The sequence below is a fragment of the Pleurodeles waltl genome, chromosome 1_1 (genome assembly GCF_031143425.1).
Source record: "Pleurodeles waltl isolate 20211129_DDA chromosome 1_1, aPleWal1.hap1.20221129, whole genome shotgun sequence".
Taxonomy (NCBI): domain Eukaryota; kingdom Metazoa; phylum Chordata; class Amphibia; order Caudata; family Salamandridae; genus Pleurodeles; species Pleurodeles waltl.
The window spans coordinates 935,772,280-935,793,393 of NC_090436.1; the positions used below are offsets into that span (position 1 = coordinate 935,772,280).

The 21,114-nt window shown below is 44.8% G+C and overlaps 1 long non-coding RNA gene across 1 annotated transcript in view; it reads right to left on the reverse strand.

Annotated features, from left to right (window-relative positions):
• LOC138289162 (uncharacterized) overlaps positions 1–18,374 on the reverse strand; it is a 47,081-nt gene extending 28,707 nt beyond the window's left edge. The window contains exon 1 of the long non-coding RNA XR_011202547.1: positions 18,241–18,374. This is a non-coding gene — a long non-coding RNA (uncharacterized lncRNA). The remainder of the gene's footprint in view (positions 1–18,240) is intronic.
• Positions 18,375–21,114: the final 2,740 nt, after the last annotated feature.

Genomic DNA, 21,114 nt, shown 5'->3' on the forward strand with positions numbered 1-21,114 from the left:
CTTTACGGAAGGGGTAGAGCTGGAGAGAGTTGCTGAATTTGTGTATTTGGGGGTTAGACTGGAGGATATGTATAGATGGCAGGCTCAGATAGCAAGGGCACATATGTCACTGAAACAGAACCTGGGGTGGTGTACTGAGATTTGCAAACATGTCCCCTATGTTTGCAATCACTCCAGCAATGGAAATATACAAGCTACAAGCAGGAGGGAATGTTCTTTATGGAGCGGAGCTATGGGGACATGGTAACCTAAAGGATTTGGAGAGTGCTGAAAACTCTTTTATAAAGTCTATTCTCAGAATACCCACTAGTTCCCCTACGTTGCCTGTCCGCATGGACGTGAAACTAGACTCTATTGCACCTATAGCAACGCTGAAACCAATATTATACTGGATCAGAATATGGTCCTTGGATACACTTAGCCCGTATAGGCCATGGCTGAAAGCTCTGATTAGTGGAAACTACACAGAAAAAATCCCTTGGTGCAAGTATGTTAGGGCTAGTCTGACTAAACTGGGGTTGGCCCATTTCTGGATGGTCCCTAATGATTTACCCAAAAATGCGGCACATGTTGTAAAGGATGTATACTGGCGGTGGCTAAAAGTGGGAAATCTAGCAGAGGTCCCTCTACGTAGTTTGACAGATAAGTTTACATCAGTCAAATGTCACTACGAGTTTGAATCATATATGGATCGGATTACATTCCCTCGAGCCCGCGCCCTTTACATCAGATTCAGGCTAGGCTCGCTACCGCTACGTTCTTTCACCTGTACTTGGGCTAAAGATGATCCTTATGCCAATCTTTGTCCGATGGGCTGCTGCCTTCCTGAATGTAGTGCACACGTACTATTCCATTGTCCTGCTTATGATAAACAACTAATCAAATGGATTGTACCTCTTTGTAGAATCATGGGCTTCCAGAATAATTTTACTGCCCTTTGAATTTTTAGGTCTAATACCGAGGGCATGGTGGCATTTGCCTTAGCAAGCTACTTAGATTAAATTTGGTGTGTTAGAACAAAAATGTTAAAGTCATCCCATTAATAGAAGTCCATAATGGGAATGCTTTGTACTTTCATTTTATCCTATCTGTCGTTTTTAACTAGGAATATATTTGTGTTACGATATTTATTATGGAAAATTTAACATTTTTTTCTATCACGTTTTTATATGGCATGATCTTAAAGGGAAAATGTTTTACATTCAAGGACTTTTATCCACAGCTTATTTTTGTAAAATTGTGATTTTTGTGATGTGCTTTTATGGTATTTGTGTTTTACCGAAATAAAGCTAACAATGAATGAATGAATAATCATGTATATAACAACATGAATTTGCTACTTGGTATGACATCTTGCGCCAACTTTAGCATATTTTTGTTGTTGTGAATTAACTGTTTGGAGATCTGAAATGAAATTCTTAGGAGCTTCACAAATGCACTTCAGACCCACTGATCATTCTTCATTCTCAAGAGTATATCACACCTGAATTTGACTTCCAAAATACTAGCATTAGATTCAGATTCACCACACATTGATGTGAACAAACGCATGTGTCTACACCCGCACGTAATTGACACCTTGATATGTCTGACATAGTGACCTCTGACACCAAAACACCAACTTGATATCTGACACCAGATCCAACTTCCAATTAACATTCAGAAGAAATTAACCCACTTTTAAGGCATACAAATGGGGTGATTCTTCTTGAAGTGATAATTCCAACTATTATTTTTTTTATGGCACAACAGCATAACAACAAACATGCTGGGCTTACTATTTACGATTTAGTGTTCCTGAGTTTGGCATTGAGGGTTACTTTGTCTTTCTCTTTTAAGGAACCTTGATACATTTTATTTTAGAGTAGAGTAAGTCATGTAGTTTTATCATTTCACTAGTCAGGAGTGACGCAAGCATGTGATCCCAAAACCTTTGTTCACTGTGAAAACATACACAGTTTTTGGTTGAACACTGATTGATAAACAAGATTCCAAATGCAATACAATTCTGAACTGTTTAGCATTGAAATGTTTTTAGGACAATGTGCATACTGACATAGGTGCACTGTCAGTAACTTAATACCATTTGTTTTTATCATTATGTAAAACACTGACACAGCATTGGTTTCGTACAATCATTACCTATCCTGCTTATTTACTTTCTTTGCCTATACCTGTTTCCCACATAAATAAGGCATGAAGCTCAGTACAAGATGAGGTGACCTTAAGGACTCTTGGTGCAGACAAAAGCCACAGACCCTGGATGATGCTCTCTAGCGATGGCTGATTTTTGTTTACCTGTGGATGAATGGGACAATTACCAGGCTCGACATCCTAAAAATTATTTGCATCTTTATTTAATTATACAGCAGGAAACAACAATAAAACTTTTCAGTTTACCTGCAGGGCTATTTTCATTCTTTATAAGTTAGTTATGTAGTTTTGCATCCTTGTTCAGTCCCTGGTTCACCTTGTCATATCTGATGATCAGTGCACTTTCACACTTCCTTAATTTCATTTTCAATTACAGGTTGTCCCCAACAGGGATGTTGTTTTAGTTTCTCTAATCCACAGAAGGTAAATGTTCGTTGATGTGGGTGTTGCTTGTCACAGTGTTCCACTACAGTTAGTTTCTGGTCTGTCTTGGGTATATTGCAGTAGTGTTCTTGTATCCTCTGTTTTAGAGGTCTGATCGTACTGCCAATGTAGTTTTTATTCCATGGGCAGGTTATATTGTAGATCACATCTGAGAAAGTAGCCTCTTTCTAGCATGGTTACCCCAATTTTTGGCCTGTTTGTCATTGTGTTTGACTGTGTCACTGGGATCTTGCTAGCCAGGACCCAGTGCATATTGTTAGTGGCCTACTTGTCAGTATATTTCACTGTTTTGTCAGTATGCTTGACTGTGTAACTGGAGTCCTGCTAATCAGGATCCCAGTGCTTATGCTCTCTCTGTTCCCAAATTTGTTACTACATACTTGTAACTCAGTATTTCATCCCAAATTGACATTATAAGTCCCTGGTATATGGTACCTAGGTACCCAGGGCATTGGGGCTCCAGGGGATCCCTAAGGGCTGCAGCATTACTTTTGCCACCCATAGGGAGCCCAAGCAAAGGCTTTCACAGGACTACCACTGCAGCCTGTGTGAAGTGGTGCATGCACCATTTCACAGCTATTTTCACTGCACCAGGTCACTTGTAAGTCACCTATATGTCAGGCCTTCCAACCCTGAAGGTTGGGTGCAAAGTACCTGAGTGTAAGGGCACCCCTGCACTAGCAGAGGTGCCCCCAGGTCATTCAGGACCATTTTCCAAAACTCCATGAGTGCGGGGACACCATTTTACATGTGCACTGGACATTTGCACCTTCTTTGTCCCTGTGCTGTGGGACTCCTGTGCATGCTGCCTGGGCTTCTGAGGGCTCTCCGAGTTGCTGAGAGCCCCCATCTGTCTCCCCCTCCTGGGTAGAGGCCACCAGATCCATCCTGGTACCGTGCAGCACCATTTTCCGCTAACCGCAAGCTTTGCGTGTGCCAAGGCTTGTTGGCAGAATCCAGCAACGCAAACCAGACTGCAATCATCAATCCAGCGTGGGACATATTCTGCACCAAACCAGGAATCTGTATCTGTCTTCTTGGGTGCATATCTGACTTTGTATTCTCACCAGTGGTTCTTCTTTTGGACCTTCATCCGGGTTAGCAGGGGCTCCTGTTCGCCCTGGACTCTTTAGTGCTTCTTGGACTTCGTCCTCTTCTTCCACAGGTCTTCAGGTCCAGGAATCCACCAGTGGTGTCTTGCAGTCTATTCTGGTTCTTGCATAATCTTCCATCACTACTTCTTGTGTTTTTTCAGGAAACTTGCTGTGATTTACTCCTGTTTCCCTGGGCTCTGGGGTGGGAGCTATTATTTACCTTTGGTGTTTTCTTGCACTACCAGGACCCCTCTACACACTACACTTGCCTAGGAGGGAAACCGACTTTCTCATTCCACTATTTTAGAATATGGTTTGTATTACCCCTAAGCCCATTGCAATCTATTGGGGTTCTTCACTATTTGCAATCTTTTGTAACTGTTTACTTACTTGTTTTTTGGATTCTAGTGTATATACTGTGCATACTACTTACCTCTTATGGGAGTATAGTCTCTAAGGTATTTTTTGCATTTCTGTCCCCAAAATAAAGTACCTATATTTTTAGTAACACTGAGTATTTTCTTTCATGTGTGGGAGTACGTTGTGACTACAGTGGTATTGCAGGAGCTTTGCATGTCTCCTATTTCAGGCTTGGCTGCTCAGCTACAGATACCCCTATACAGCCTGGCTTTTAGACACTGACTACATTTCACTAATAAAGGATAACTGGACCTGGTATAAGGTGTAAGTACCTTTGTTATTCACTACAAACCAGGCCAGCCTCTTACATCACAGTTGTTGAAATCCTTCATTCTGTGTTGAAAACCATTTATTGTGAGTTTCTAGGTTTTCGTTATTCCTAGTTTGCAAATAGAGCAGTTCTTGCATGTGTAAAATGCCTTTTGGTTCGCTCAAGAAACTTCCTTTGTCTTTTATCGCTTGGTAGAAGGATGGGCATAGTTTTTCACTCATAATGTGTGGTCTTTTGAAGCGGAGTTGTAAGAAGGATTTAATGTCCTCCTTTATGGTTGGATTGCTGGTAGGTAGTACACAGTGTTTTAGAATTTTTTATATGTGTTGGTGACCATTACTGTATTGTGCAATAAGACATATGGCCGGTTTACTTTGGTATGCCTAGTACCTTCGAGGAATTGGACACAATTTACTGATGCTATCCCCTTCTGTGTTTTTTTGAGAGTTGTGAACATTTATCCTCTTTGTAGGAAAGTACCATCTTGCCTGGCATGTTACCCCAATTTTTACTTGTGTGTCAGTTTGTTTTTGCCTTCGCCACTTTGATCCTGCTAGCCAGGACCCCAGTGCTCATAGTTTGTGGCCTATGTGTTCCCTGTGTGGTGCCTATCTGTATCACTGAGACTCTGCTAACCAGAATCTCAGTGTTTATGATCTCTCTGCTTTTAAAATTGTCACTGCAGGCTAGTGACCATTTTGACCAATTCTAATTGGCACACTGGAACACCCTTATAATTCCCTAGTATATGGTACCTAGGTACCCAGGGTATTGGGGTTCCAGGAGATCCTTATGGGCTGCAGCATTTCTTTTGCCACGCATAGGGAGCTCAGACAATTCTTACACAGGTCTACCGCTGCAGACTGAGTGAAATAACGTCCACGTTATTTCACAGCCATTTTACACTGCACTTAAGTAACTTATAAGTCACCTATATGTCTAACCCTCACTTGGTGAAGGTTAGGTGCAGTTACTAAGTGTGAGGGCACCCTGGCACTAGACAAGGTGCCCCAACGTTGTCACTGACAGTGACGCGTCAGTTCAGACACGACAGCGCCGCAGCCAATACTGGGGAGATGGAATTACCCACCTATGATGCCCCCATACCCGCCTCCCATGAACCAACAATGGGGCTGGCCAGCTCAGTATGGACCCCCTACTAACTTTCAACCCCCCTCCTATTTTTCAAAACTCAGGACAATGGTCTTTCCCTGATCAGACTCCCCCTTTTTTAGACAGAGGCCAAGGGAGGGGAAAGGGGAAAAGGGGAAAAGGAAAGGGGTACATTGGAAACCAAGAGACAAACCACCCGAGTCTCAACGAGAGAGCACCCCGGGAACAAGCAAAACATAGCAAACTCTGAGATAACTAATGGGAGGGACAATATTGTGAATTTAAGCAATAGAACTATTGACTTTCTTGAGTCTAAGGCACTAAACAAAGGCTTCAACTTTGTCCATACCCCCAAAATAGACCTCTTCAAGGCCAGAATGGAAATTGCTGAATTATTCTGCAAAATCCGCCTCAAACTTTTCTTTCTTGAAAGAGATTTTGTTGAACCAGACCGCAACACCGGCCTGCATCCTAAATCCACCTTTTGTCCAACAACTGGACGAATGCCTCCCAAAGTATTAGCCTTCGAGAAATCAGTGTCCCATAAAATCAACGGGCTCGTAGGATCTGTGAATGACACCTTTCACAACATGAGTTTAGACGAACTGACAGCATTAAAACGTCTAACTTCAGACCCCTCCATTATCATAAAACCAGCCGACAAAGGTGGGGCAACGGTAATTCTACCAGTGACAATGTACAAAGACGAGTGCCAGCGCCTATTAGGCAATGCACATCATTACAAACGTTTATCTCGAGATCCTACCCCAGACATCCAGGAAGAAATTTCCTTTTAGTTAATAGAGGAATCGATAATGACTGGTTGACCAGACATGAAGCAGCATTTCTGACACAATCCAATCCGAGGTACTCCATGAAGAAAATCCCTACCTGGAGCAGGTTAAACTATGGAAACGGTACATTGATGATATTCTGCTCATCTGGGCAGGGTCTAGAGAAGAAGCGCACACATTTGTAGCCTGGCTCAACACGGCAAACCCATTTCTGAAATTTACTATGACCATAGGCAATGACCAACTTCCGTTTTTGGATCTCCTAATCCGTGAAAGCAATGGTTCACTGGTAACTGAGGTCTACCACAAATCTACAGACCGGAACAATTTACTACAATTTAAGAGCTATCACCCAAGATCTCTGAGGGAGAATCTACCCGTGGGGCAGTTTCTACGTCTACAATGTAACTGCTCAAATATCTCGGGCTACAATAAACACGCTAGTAATTTGTCCACGAAACTACAAGAAAGAGAGTATCCCGCATACCTTGTCAGGAGAGCTTATAAAAGAGCACAAATAACAGCAGAGACCAGCTATTACAACCCCGGATAAGCAAACCTATGTCGAAACAGATAGTGTGTGTAACTACTTTCAATCCACTATCTAATAAGATCCAGAATATCATTAGAGAAGATTGGGAGATTTTGACATCAGGCGGTCTCCCTCTCCAACAACCACTACACGCTTTCAAAAGAGCCACCAACATACGTGATATGGTAGTTCACACCAGACCCACCAATAAACTCCCTACCAAATAACTGACCCTCTGGCACCTACCTCCACCAGCCGGCCACCACTCATGTGGTAACTGCAGTGTGCGTAAATTCACACAGAAATGCACCACTGTAGAACTCGGTCTAAAGACACAGTGGATACTCAAGGCACTCACAAACTGCAACAGCAAAAATGTAATCTACATGATTAAGTGCCCTTGTGAGCTCAAGTATATCGGGATGACAACAAGAAAGGTCAGCATCCGCATTTGTGAACACAGGAGCAATATAAGGTGTAAACGGGACACCACAAAACTGACAACCCACTATGTTGCAAAAAAACATTCCCCAGACAACATAAGATTGACTGTGTTAGAACAGCTGCCACCTACAACCAAGAATATGCCACAGAGGTTACTCTATTACGAACAACGCTGGGTCTGGAGACTACACAGACACCAGCGGTTTGAATGACTACATACCTTGGTCCTCACTCAATAAATGACCATACCCTTACTACTCTTACTAGCATTTACAAAGTCAGCTCCAGCCAGTCGCAGGCTTAGTAGCTCTTTCCCTTGTCTAAATATCGGCTGCAACTCCGCACTTCTCTGAGGTTCCCCCTTCCTCTCCTCCCCCCTTTTTTCCCTTCTCTCTCCCCTCCCTTTTTTCCGCCTTTTCCTTTCCCCTTTCCCCTTTCCCCGGGCCAACATAACCCCAATCCCCCCCAACTCCCCCCACTCGTTTCCTCTCCTTTTTTTCCTCCCTGCCCCTTTCCTTTCCCTTCCCCTCTTTCAACCCCCTCCACCATTAAACCCCTCTTCTACTTTCCTCTTTCTCCCCTCTGTTTCCTTCATGTTGTCTCTTTCCTTCTTCTTTTCATTTCCTCGTTCTCTTCTATCTATTTTTTATTTTTATGTTCATCTTTTTATCATCGTTCTATTTATATTTTTATGTTTATGTGTCTTTTTGCATCTTTTCTTATTTTATATTTTCATTTATATTTTCCCTTGTGCCAATCCCGTTCCCCTTCTTTTCCTCCCCCCCCTTCCTTTTTCCTTCCCCCTTCCCCCCCCCCCCTTTTTCTCTTCCCCCCTCCGCCGTGGCTATAGCATTCATCTCCCACGTCTTTTCTTGACGTGATCCGCGTCATGAGGCCATTTTTCGAGACTGGGGACTACGTTCCCCAGCCTCCTCAGCGCCCAATAGGCGCCGCGTCGCTCGCGCCAGCCATATTGGACACTGGGAACTCCAATTCCCAGCATCCTTTGCGCGCAGCCGCGTCACCCTTGCACGCGCCCTATCTGCCGGTTTTGAATAACCGGCTGCAGCCGGCCCGGCACAGGACGCGCAGGGGAGTTTGATCAGCTCCTCTACATTCACTATATATATACACACACCACCCCCACACTGTACCTCATACCTTAAGCCGTCCAGCGAGGGTTGGGCTAGGCGCACAGCGAGCGCCTCCTTTGACGTAGTAGCCTACTCTCCGGCTATTCTTCACTCGTTTATGTGATCTTGAGCTTGATCTCCTGCCACGCCACAGATAAGATTTTTGGTTGGCTGAAACAGAGTGTGTGTTGCTACTAGTAGTGTGTGCATTTCTTGTACTTTCCTGCATTTTTGTACTTTCCTGCAACTTGGTTTAATCTTTTACGCCTTACTGCAGTACTTTCATTTTAGTGTAACTTACGTCAGGCACCATGCCCTGACCCCAGGTTTAGAATTTTGAGATTTTTCGTTCTCTGGTTGAGAATGACCCTTTCTACAGTTCCTCATTAGCTATGTGGATACCAACTTTTACCCCCTTGGCATTTTCTTACAGTAGTAATCTCTGTCCATGGGGATTTCCCAGGGACTAAGATTCTGTTTTCTGATAGTAACTATCATCCCTGCCTATGTCTTTACTTTCCTCTTCCCCCCAGATTGTGACTATAAGGGGACACTCCCCCTCCTGGAATCTGAGGCCAGTAGCCTTAGATGTTGGGCTAATGTATTATTTTATCAGTAGATATATGTTTCACCGCATTTATTGCATGACTATGGCTTGCTGTGGCATTCCTCATTGTGTGTTTTGCTGTGTTGTGCTGTTGATGTTCACATAACGTTATCCACGTTTTTATTCCTCCAGGCCACCGCAAGGTATTTCCTTGCCACAGGTAGGCCCCTTCAATTGTTAAAAAGTCCTTCCCACCCTCTTATTGAGGGTGGTCTGTCTACCTGCACATTGCATGATGTTTAGGGATGCTAGGCCCTGAAGAATGCCCCCAGACCTTCCTTGGCTCATAGTAGAGGGCAGAAACATGTCGGCCAATTTTTAGATAGGCGACCCAGTGAGTCCTTACTCTCACCGAGGTGTCCCATCCTTGTTTTTAATACACCAGCAGACACCACTATTAAAAGTGTAGATTACACACTGGTGACTGCCTTGGTGTTTTTATATCTTCCCTTAGCTGGCTCCCACTAACTCCAGATAAAATATATTTACGCACTCCCTCCCGTTCCTTTAACGGTGAGGTTGAGTCCGCCCAGGTGGCACTGTCCTACCTGGGTGGGGCTAGATGGTCAAATGATGAAGCATGACACTATATAGAGTGTGAGACCACCTAGTCCATAAAGGAAATACCCCCTCCCCTCACTCATCACCACTCCACGTTTTGATACCCAGCGAGGTCTAGGAGCCCGTGGATAATCTCCCGTGGTTTTAGCTCCATATCATTGGTGAACCCCATACTTTTTTGTATTGATTGGCTCCAGCATGGACCCCAGGTACTGCCAAACTAGCTCTCCGGGGTTTTTTCTGCAGCTACTGCTGCTGCCAACCGTCAGACAGGTTTCTGCCCTCGCGGGGTCTGGGCAGCCTAGTCCCAGGAAGGCAGAACAAAGGATTTCCTCTAAGAGAGGGTGTTACACACTGTCACTTTGGAAATAGGTGTTAAGGGCTGGGGAGGAGTAGCCTCCCCCAGCCTCTGGAAATGCTTTGAAGGGCACAGATGGTGCCCTCCTTGCATAAGCCAGTCTACACCGGTCCATCACCAACCCAGGGGTGGTGCCCAGAGCTCCTCCAGTGTGTCCCAAACCTCTGCCATCTCAAATGCAGAGGTGTGAGGGCACAATGGAGACCTCTGAGTGGCCAGTGCCAGTAGGTGATGTCAGAGACCCCTCCTGATAGGCTCTTACCTGGTTAGGTAGCCAATCCTCCTTTGAGGGCTATTTCGGGTCTCTCCTGTGGGTTCCTCTTGAGATAACGAATGCAAGAGCTCACCAGAGTTCCTCTGCATCTCACTCTTCAACTTCTGCCAAGGATCGACTGCTGACTGCTCCAGGACGCCTGCAAAACCGCAACAAAGTAGCAAGATGACTACCAGCAACATTGTAGCGCCTAATCCTGCCAGCTTTCTCGACTGTTTCCTGGTTGTGCATGTTCTGAGGGCTGTCTGCCTTCACACTGCACTTGAAGCCAAAAAGAAATCTCCTGTGGGTCGACGGAATCTTCCCCTTGCTAACGCAGGCACCAAACTTCTGCATCACAGGTCCTCTAGGTCCCCTCTCATCTTGACGAGCGTGGTCCCTGGAACACAGAAGCTGGATCCAAGTGACCCGACAGTCCGGTGGTCCTTCTGTCCAAATTAGGTGGAGATAAGTCCTTACCTCCCCACGCCAGACATCAATCCTGTGTACTGCGTGATCTGCAGCTGCTAGGGCTTCTGTGCACTTTTGCAAGAATTCCTTTGTGCACAGCACAGCCCAGTTCCCCAGCACTCCGTCCTGCATTGCTCAACTCGCTGAGTTGACCACCGACTTCGTCGGACCCTTTTTTGTTGTGTTGAGACGACTGCCATGTTCAGATTTTTTGAATGCCTGTTCAAGTGCTTCTGTGGGTGCTGCCTGCTTCTGCGTGGGCTCTCTCTGTTGCTGAGCACCCCCTCTGTCTCCTCCTCCAAAGGATGACCTCCTGGTCCTTCCTGGGCCCGGGCAGTACCCATTATCTTTAACCGCGACTCTTGCAGCTAGCAAGGCTTGTTTGCAGTCTTTCTGCGTGGAAACAACTCTGCATCCTCCAGCAAATCATGGAACATCTTTTTACCAAAGGAGAAGTTCCTGGCACCTTCCGCTGTTGCAGAATCTTCAGCTTCTTCCACCCAGAGGTAGCCCTTTTGCACCTTCATCTGGGGTTTAGTGGGCTCCTGCCCCCCCTGGACACTTGCGTGACTCTTAGACTTGGTCCCCTTCCTTTGCAGGTCCTCAGGTCCAGGAATCCACCTTCAGTGCTTTGCAGTCAGTTGTTGTCCTTGCAGAATCCCCTATCTCGACTTTACTGTCTTTCTGGGGTAGTAGGGTAACTTTACTCCTACTTTTCAGGGTCTTGGGGTGGGGTATTTTGGACACCCTTAGTGTTTTCTTACACTCCCAGTGACCCTCTACACACTACACTTGGCCGTGGGTCCATTTGTGGTTCGCATTCCACTTTCGGAGTATATGGTTTGTGTTGCCCCTAGGCCTATTGTCTCCTATTGCATTCTATTGAGTTCTACAGTGTTTGCACTACTTTTCTAACTGTTTACTTACTTGATTTTGGTTTGTGTGTATATTTTCTGTATTTTACTTACCTCCTAAGGGAGTATATCCTCTGAGATAATTTTGGCACATTGTCACTAAAATAAAGTACCTTTATTTTTAGTAACTCTGAGTATTGTGTTTCTTGTGGTATAGTGCTATATGATATAAGTGGTATAGTAAGAGATTTGCATGTCTCCTAGCTCAGCCTAAGCTGCTCTGCTATAGCTACCTCTATCAGCCTAAGCTGCTAGAACACTACTAATCTACTAATAAGGGATAACTGGACCTGGTACAAGGTGTAAGTACCACAAGGTACCCATAAGCCAGGCCAGCCTCCAACACTCTTTGATTAAGTTTGTGTGATTTGAATTTATTTGACTTGGTAATCATCTTGTTTGCTGATGGTATTATGATGGTGGCAGCTTGTGGCATGAGGAATTGCATTTGCAGCGGCTGACTATTTTATAATATTTTTTTTGCTGTAGTTTGTTATTTTTAATTTATAGTAATAGGTACATTTTTCTAGCTATCAGTAGAGAGATGAGGTCCAGAAATGCTTTAAACCTACAGTTCAATTGAATATCCATAAAGTCAACTGTATGGTGAGCAGGCGACCAGGGCTCCTATCGCTAACCTCTTCGCCCCATAAGTTGGTCCAATACTGTTCTTTCAGCTGAGCCTTTGGAAGCTGAGCCCTGTTGGCCTCCAACTCCCAAACATCTTCTAGGCCTAGCCAGGATAGCATTAGCCTAACGAAGGAGAGCCACTTAATTCTAACGCCCTTATCCAGGACCACAATCTCCCTAAAGACTTGATAGTAACTATCCAAGGCTGGAAATAACCTCAATCTAAGCCAATAGGGCATTGGTCCAACTCTAGCCGTGCTAGTGATAGATTTTACCCCAGTGTCCCACAACAATCGAAAAATGGGGGTGCTCATTGGGAGGCTAAAAAGCAATCTCAAAAAGTTATTTTCACCTGATGCCAATAAGTCTCAAATGTCCCCCATAGTTCTGCCCCATATAAGGCGCTCCCTACTGCTTTTGTGTGGTAGATTTTGAGTTTGTTGTGACTGGTCTAGTTTTAGAAGAGTTGAATAATCTTGACACCCCTGATGCATACTGGGTCAAATTGAAAGCATTCTTCCTAACGTGTGGAAGCCAGGGCAGGTAGGAGACGAGCCTAATGCCCAAGTAATCAAATTCAGACACCCTTTCCAAGCTAGCACCTTCCAAAGTGATCTGCCCTCCAAACGATCTGTGGGGATTAATCACCCGAAATGTGGTTTTGCTCAGGTTGACTACTAAGCCTGTATCCCTACAAAAGCCTACAAACCGGTTCATCAGTGCCTGAATGCCCAGGGGTGTCCTAGATACCAACAAGGTATCATCCCCAAATAGCAAGATCGGTATTTTACAACCGCTAGTGCAGGTGCATCACTCCTGCCCTGCCCCATAGCAGCCACAGCATTTTGTTCAAGTATAATGCAAAAAGGGTTGGTGCCAGCACACACTCCTGTCGTACCCCACACCTAACTTTGATGTTGTTGGAAAATGGGTTGATGGTAGGGCAGGTAGGTACCTACACCTAGCAACAAGCCACTAACCTCCACCTAGGTACAGTTAGGTCTCAGTAAATTAATCCCAGCTCAACCCTTGGTAGCTTGGCAACGAGCGTCAAGGCTTAATTTAGGAGACAAAGTGTAAAGCATTCAAATATCACAAAACAGTAATTAAATAAAACACAGGAAACAGTTTAAAAATCCAAAACCAATTTATAAACATAGTTTATATTTTTATCTTTAAAATGACACAAAAACGATTAAAATCGGTTCAGGGGAACCGGAGATATGAATTTTTAAAGTATTATTATTTTCTAGCGCTTAGAAACAAAAAGCGCCAATCGGGTCATCTGGTTGCACCAGGACCGGGTCAAAGTCAAACTTTCAGGCCGACCGCGATGGAGCCCTGCTCGGCTACAAGTCGCGGGAGGCCTCGGTTAAAAAGTTACCTTCTGACTTAGTCTCTTTTTTGATGTTTTTCTTCCCCGGGACGAACCTGCCAGTTGAATCCGACCTCCTGGAGCCCTTGTCCGGATACGCGAAGTCGGTTTCCTCAGTGGTGATTTTTACCTTCAGACTTAGTCGTTTTTTCGAGATGAAAATCCTTCGACCGGGGTAAACCTGGATCTTGATCCGACGTCCGTGGAGCCCTTCTCGGATACGATGGCTGGGAGGTCCCGGTCAACTTTTTACCTTCGGACTTAGTCTCTTTTTTTGATGTTTTTCTTTACCGGGACGAACCACGAAGTCAGGCCGGGTCGCGGTTGAGGCAAGCCGGCTAGAATTTCCGCGTCGGGTCGGTCCCTCTCTGGAGCTTTTTTCCAAAAATTCTCAAATCTTTTCCAAACTTCTGGGGCTTCACCCAGATGTTCTTTTAAGGTTCTTTTGGGGTCCACAGCTCACCCCAAGGGTCCAGAAGTTCTGTGATGGTCCTTGGGGGGTGCGGACTTCAACTCCCAGAATGCACCTGGCGCAAACTCCTTTTTGGCCACTGGACAGTGGTCAGCTGGTCGCTTTCTTCAGGAGTTGGTGCAGGGGACTCTGGTTTAGCAATTTTTCACCTGTAGCAAACAGGGAGTCCCTCCTTGAACCAGTTGAAGCCAGGCAAAGTCCTTCTTGTGGTGAAGCCCAAGTGTGCAGCTGGTGCAGTCCTTCTGAGTGCAGGGTCCAGGTGCAGGCCAGGGGTCCAGCAGGGCAGTCCTTCTTCTTCTTTAGTTCCTTTCTTGTTGAATTCTGGAGGGGATCTGAGGCGTGGGTGCAGGTCTGCCAGTTTTATCCTTGCTCCTGGGTGAAAAGGAGGGGGGCCCTGGTTCTCCAATCAGGGACAGGGTCGTCCCCCTGTGATGACCACTTCCTGGGAAGTGTGGCAAAAATCCATCCCAGAAGGCAACAGTCTCTAAAAATCCAAAATGGATGAATCTGATTTTGGGAGGAGAGATCTGGCTGAGCCCACCCACTGGTGTGGCTAAAAATCATAAACACACCCCTCTCCTGCCCTCTCCTAATCTAATCAAGGGGGCACCTAGCTGTCTGGGGTTGCAGGATGTGGGGGTGTTGCTGGGTGCTCCAGATGTCCTTCTCTGCCTTTGAAGACCAGTTTGGCAGCCCTCCCCCTTCCTGCCTCACCATCTGCTGAGGGGAGATTCTCTCCCCCAAGCACATTCCTTTGTGTGAAGCCAGGTCACTTCACACCTCATTAAAGTAGCCTGGCAGAAGCTGCTGCAGGCTGGCCAATCAGAGCACAGCAGCAAAAACAATGCAGAGCTGAAATTGGCAACTTTTTAGGTAAAGTCTAAACTTTTTACCTGGACAAGTTATATTAAATCCAACAACTGGAAGTTGTGAGATTTATTACAACAATCAATTTGATACCAAATTCTTGGTATGTAACATTTAAGGAGACTTTAAAATTTAAAATAAAGTCTGCCCATTCTAGCCTATGAAGGCCATTTACTTCAATGAGGGAAAAACGAATTTGGCTGTTTTTACCTCACCAGGGCTTATAAATCTATGTTTATAAAGTCCCTGCTTATAGTTACATGGCACCCAGTCCTAGGGGCACATAGGGCACACCTTAGGGGTGACTTATATTTAAAAATAAGGTAGTTTAAGACTTTGGAAGTACCTTTAATTCCAAAGTCGAATTTGCATATAACTTTAATTTAAAAGCAGCCAGCAAGGCAGGCTTGCTTTTAAAATGACACTGGGCACCTCAGCAATGCACCTAGGTGTGCACCACCTATGCTGTGGTCCCTAAACCTACATGCCCTACCATATACTAGGGACTTATAGGTAGGTTAACTTAGCCAATTATAATTAGCCTAATTTGCATATCCATTTTACACAGAGCACAGGCCCTGGGACTGGTAAGCAGTACCCAGGGCACAGCCAAGAATCAGTAACCACCAGTACCTATCCAGAAAGAGTGGGGGTGATCAGGCAAAAAAAAAGGACTTTCCTACAGATGTTATTTGTAAGCTCTCCTTGCTGCCCCCATCGTGCCTGCACAAACGTTTCTGAATGCAGGCACATGAGAATGTCAAGAAGTGGATTGAGGGTTCCCACTATCCCTTAACGTTTTCCACTGCCTATCTCAGGGACCAAGTCAAAGACCATTTTTAGGTCCACAAAAATAACACACAAATGTCCCTTCTGGATGACCACAGTTTTCCAATATGTACACATAACTCTAAGGACCTGGTCTGTGGTGCTTTCCTCCTTCCTGAAATCTGCCATGAAGTCAGTTTGAGCACCTGTGTCCTCGATCTAGGCTTCAAGACAGGAAAGGATCTGGCTTGCAAATACTTTAAATTAGGTGTCTATCAGGCTAATTGGCCTATAATTTAGAAGTATATCCTTTGGGCACTTCTTGTGAATGGGTACTATTTCTACATCCTTCCAGGAGTGTGGTATCTCTGTGCCCCCTAGAATTGCTTAGGTAGGTTTGTTCAAGCATATTGCCGATTTGTCATTGTGTGTAATGAAGAGGTCCCACAGGAATTCCTCCTGATTGTACTCATAGTTACCTCAAGCTTTAAATTAAGCACTGGTTCGAAGACAGGCTTTCTTGGGTTTGGTACATCTGGAGAGCTGCCCATCACATTCCCTGCTGTGTCATTAAGTGCTGTAAAGTGTTCCAAACATATCTGGGGCTGAATGTGATTAGCCATGAAGGTTTGCTGTGGTCTCCTGCCATTGGCCTCTAATTTCCAAAATGACCTGGAGTCCTTGGACTTAGCTGTGTCCATGATAAGATCCCAAATGAGGGAATCCCATTGCCTCTGGGCCTTCTGCTATACTTCTTTGTACCTTTTCCGGCTAGCCTTGATCAGTTCACAATCCCCTTCTTAATGCTGCCAATAAATCCCAGTTTGTTTCTCTACAGTCCTTACCGTACCAGGAGTCGCTAGAAATACAATTAGGGATAACTTTCCTAAGTACATTCTGAAAGTGGTCACGGATAAAGGATTACAAGTCCTTATGAATACAAAGGGTATCCTGGTTTCCTGTTGTACGGTTAGAAAGTGTCACAGTGCCCTTTTTCTCGGGATCTGCACGCTGCTGAACAAAAGGCCCACCTCCCGGCATCACCAACTCAGAAGGCTATTATAGCACAGAGTTATTATGAAGCCAGGCGGGGAGGGGGAATTAGGGTAGGGAACTGCAGGGAGAGAGATCTGAAAAGAAACGGTTAGAACAAATATGCATACATTTATTCATAACAGTATAACTCACCAATAGACTCTTGAATAAAGGCGCCTCCGTGATATCAGATTGAGACCCTTTGTGAATTGGGCGAAGCCCCATCTTTGAATCATGGAACAAGAACAAACTGCAACCCCTAAACCTAGAGATGGCAAGAGCTTTGGACTATGGTCATACTCTAAAGATTAATCATGTAACAATTATGCATTCATAAGATAAACGTTTGATCTCAGCCTAGAAATTCTCAAAGACTTGAATATGTATCTTACATATTATGCTTCCAAAAAAACAATGAAACTATAATTTGCTTATCTCTGAAAACGTTTTCACATTTACTACCTAGGCCTGAAAGTTTACTTATTGAACTTAAAGCGTTTTTGTTCATTGGGCATAAGAGCCTTGTTTGTTGTTCATGAAGCGCTTTCATACATGAAGCGCTTTGTTCATTATGCAAGAAAGCACTTTTACTTGCTTTTTATGAAGCGCTACGCTCGTTATGCCGGGGGGTGCTTTACTCATGTGGCCTGAAGCGTTTTGATACTTGTGCCCAGATCGCTTTACTCATGTAGCCTGAAACGCTTTGATTGTCGTACCAAAGGCACTTTACTCTTGTGCCTTGAAGCGCTTTGCTCGTTGTGCTAAGGGGCGCTTTTACTCATGTGGACTAAAGCGTTTTGATCTTCGTGCCAAGACCGCTTTGCTCATGTGGCCTGAAACGCTTTGATTGTCGTGCCAAGGGGGCTTTACTCATGTGAACTGAAACGCTTTGATTGCCGTGCCAAGGGCGCTTTACACATGTGGCCTGAAGCGCTTTACTCATTGTGCTAAGGGGCGCTTTACTCCTGTGATCCGAAACACTTTGATAGTCGCGCCGAGGCCCCTTTACTCTTAGAACTGGAAACGCTTTGCTCGTTGTGCTAAGGGGCGCTGTACTTTTGGAAGTAACAACTTCCTTCAAGATTGGGCTCATCAAGACCTGTTAGGGTTTGTGCACAGCAAAGAGCATGTCCCCTCTCACTGCACTAGTGGGTTCTGTAATAGCTCCCTTTTAAACTTACTATTGAAAGCCTTTCTTGTTATCTCACCTTCCCCCCCCCAGGCTTCTGTGTATGTTGTTTAATGTGCTGTTTTGTTTACACATTGGGCCTTGCTTTTACCAAGGCTTCTTTAAAACACTCCTCTCTAGGCCATATGTTAATTTAACTCATTTGCATAATAACTGAAACTCTGCACACCTTTCAAGAACATGTGCAGCATGTGAGGACCACACCCAGCTCTTCAAACCACACCCAGCTCTGCACACCTTTCAAGAACATGTGCAGCATGTGAGGACCACACCTAGCCCTGTCTATAAAAGGCAGCCCCCGAGCCTCACCCAGTGCTTGTGCTCGTCTACCTCCCGCTTACCGGAGGACAGATCCCTCGGCGTCGGCACTCCTGCTCTCTACAGACTTTCATTGGCTTCAATGGGCGCAGCTGCTGGCTCTTCCTTCTTCCGGTTTCCGGTTCCTCCTTGCCTTAGTCTCTCTCCTACAAGCAACCTGCAAAAGAGAAAGAAGACAAGGTTAGACTGATCAGTATCTCTTGCCAGCAACAAGTAAGTGCAAAACTTTTATTACCTGAAAGAACTTTGACAACAATTTCTGGATTCGTGTATAGACAATTTGAAACAAGATACCTTCCACGAACATTGTGATTCAAACTCTTTGTTACAAGAATACTTTGCGGAACTTTGTGAAGCAAACATTTTTTTTTTTATGGAACTTTTAAGAATCGAACCGTGGAAACCATTAACAGCAAGGCAAACAGTAAATCAAGGACTTGCACAAATTACATGCTGTATTTTGACGTAAAAGTACAGTATTTGTTTTATAAAAGATTCTGGAAATATGGGAAAAGTGAGTCTGCTATTGGGAATTTAGGCTTTAGTTATATTAAGATGAATGTTTGATATTGGTAATTCTGATAACAGTATTTGTTTAATGTTTTAGAAGCTTTAGAGTAATAGAAAGCACATCCCAGAGCATTAACACATTCCAGACCTGGAAACTAGAGACCAGGATCCAAGAGGTACTTTTAGAAGAAAATTTCTAATAAATAAAGGGATAGTCAGGAACCAGTTGGAATAGGTTGTACTTATCTGTTCTTTGTTTATGGTTCATTAGGCACCAGTTTCTACAAAAGTCAGAGAGGGCCGCAGATTTGTGCAGCACTTCAACAGTGGAAACGCAAGAACGGTGTTGTCTCTTTATTTTATTTTATCCACTTCCCCCCTTCCCTTGAGCTTCTGTTCTTAGTGCACTGTTTTAAAAACTAGTGTGCTGGAACAAGCAGTTTCAGGGTGGGGTCGGATTGTCTTCAACCTCCATCAGAACTGAACAAGGACTCAGGTGAGCTGGGCTTTGACAAGACCTTACCGCTACGAGTACGACCTACTTGTATCTGAATTCACCATGGAAACAAGGATACTCCGACTTGCTGTCAATCTGCCATGCAGGAAATCTGCTCTTCTTCAGAAGAACCCCCACGAGGTCTGACTGCATCAAAGTCTTCAAAATAGTGAGCAATGTGCTTGGGTGTGGCTGGGCGTTATAGGCCTGCCCCACCCCAAATGGCCGCTGCCTCTAAAAACCAGGGAATTGTAGTCCCTTCATAGAAGAGCACTGATAAGTGCATCTTGTCCACCAATGTCCTGACCCTGCAGCTACATGAGCTTTACCACAGGGCAGGCGATGCTGATGGCCAGGAAGGGAGGACAAGTGGTGCGCATGAAGTGCCGCAAATACGCGCAGCGGAATTTCGGGCGGGACCTGGACTGCGCAGAGCCTTATTCTTGACAGACAGTTTATCTATATCCTCCAAGGCAGACAGAAGGGCCTCATTTATACTATCTAGTATTTCTGCTGAGCAATAATTTGGGGTAATTTCATGGCGTGTCTGTTTTTAGCGGGCTGATGACTTAAGAGAAAGGGGAGTAAGCGTGTGATGTAGCATAGTGTTGGCCATTGTACAATGGATGGGGGATGTGGTCACTATCTTTCATTAGGATAATCTTCATAACAACCACTGATCTCCACAGAGGCAGAGATATAAGAATGTAATCTATCCTACTGGTATGTTCCAGTCTGTCGTATGTATGATGTGCTTGAAGATCTTATTTGGAGTGGCAATTACAGGCCTACAGGCCATGAGTTAATGTAAGCGACATCTGGTATGCTACTTCTGTGCTTCTCCTAATAGGAGATATATCCAGAGATGGGATTCCCCACTCCTTGTCTTTGCCTACGTCATCAACCCGGGTGATCAAGGCCTCAAAAGTAATGTTTAGGTCCCCACAACAATTAAGGGGTAATAGGATCAATGGTTTCCCCTGTGTGCAGCAAAGATCTTCAATGTTGGCGATTCTCCGGCCCCTTTAACTCCTCTATTAAATATATTGTATATTTAGAGGGAGCGCCCCTCCTTCCTAGTTACACATATGCCTTGGATATCGGTGGAACCAACCTCAGTTGGGCTTATATCTACATTTATTGAGAACGAGACCCATATTAGTAGTCCCCCACATGGGGGGGGACAATACCATTGTGTTGGGCCAGATTACTAAAACTCAAATAACCAGCCCTAAAGACTGGTTCCACACACAATGTCTCCTGAAATAGACACACATCAAACTGGTCTATAAACTTACTTAAATCCGGGTCACCCAGTTTGTTTTTTAGGCATACAATATTCTAGATTAATAGCTTGATACATTTAGAGTTATCTACTTCAAGAGTCGGAATAACAGTCAAACGCTTTTCCACACATGCCCACTCCCACCTCCTCTCTCTTCCCTTGGGAATGGTTGAGGGTACGCCCAGTTCACAGTCTCCCATGCCTGGATTGCTAAGAAGTATCCCAGAATCCCCCCTAGCATGATGTTTGGGGACTGGAGAGTCAATCGATTAAAGAGGCCTCCAAAACGATCTCACTTGGGGTGTAGGGAGGAATAAAAGTGGCCTGTTCATGGCAATATGGAGGGCTATCGTAAGGGGAATGTGCAACCCAGTCTGGTGCTTTCTTTTTAACTGCCATTAATTGCGCTTTTATGTTTTGATTTGTGGGAGCTGTGTTATTTCTTCTTTGATTGAATGGTGGGGGTCTTAGCCTAAGATTTTTGGAATAGAGCCTGCACGAGCCCAGTTTGTCAGTGGCGACTATTTTGGATGTGCCACAGCGCACTGCTAGTCAGCGTTCCAATTTTTGAGGTCACATGACCTCAGGCAGACTGATAAAGCGCAG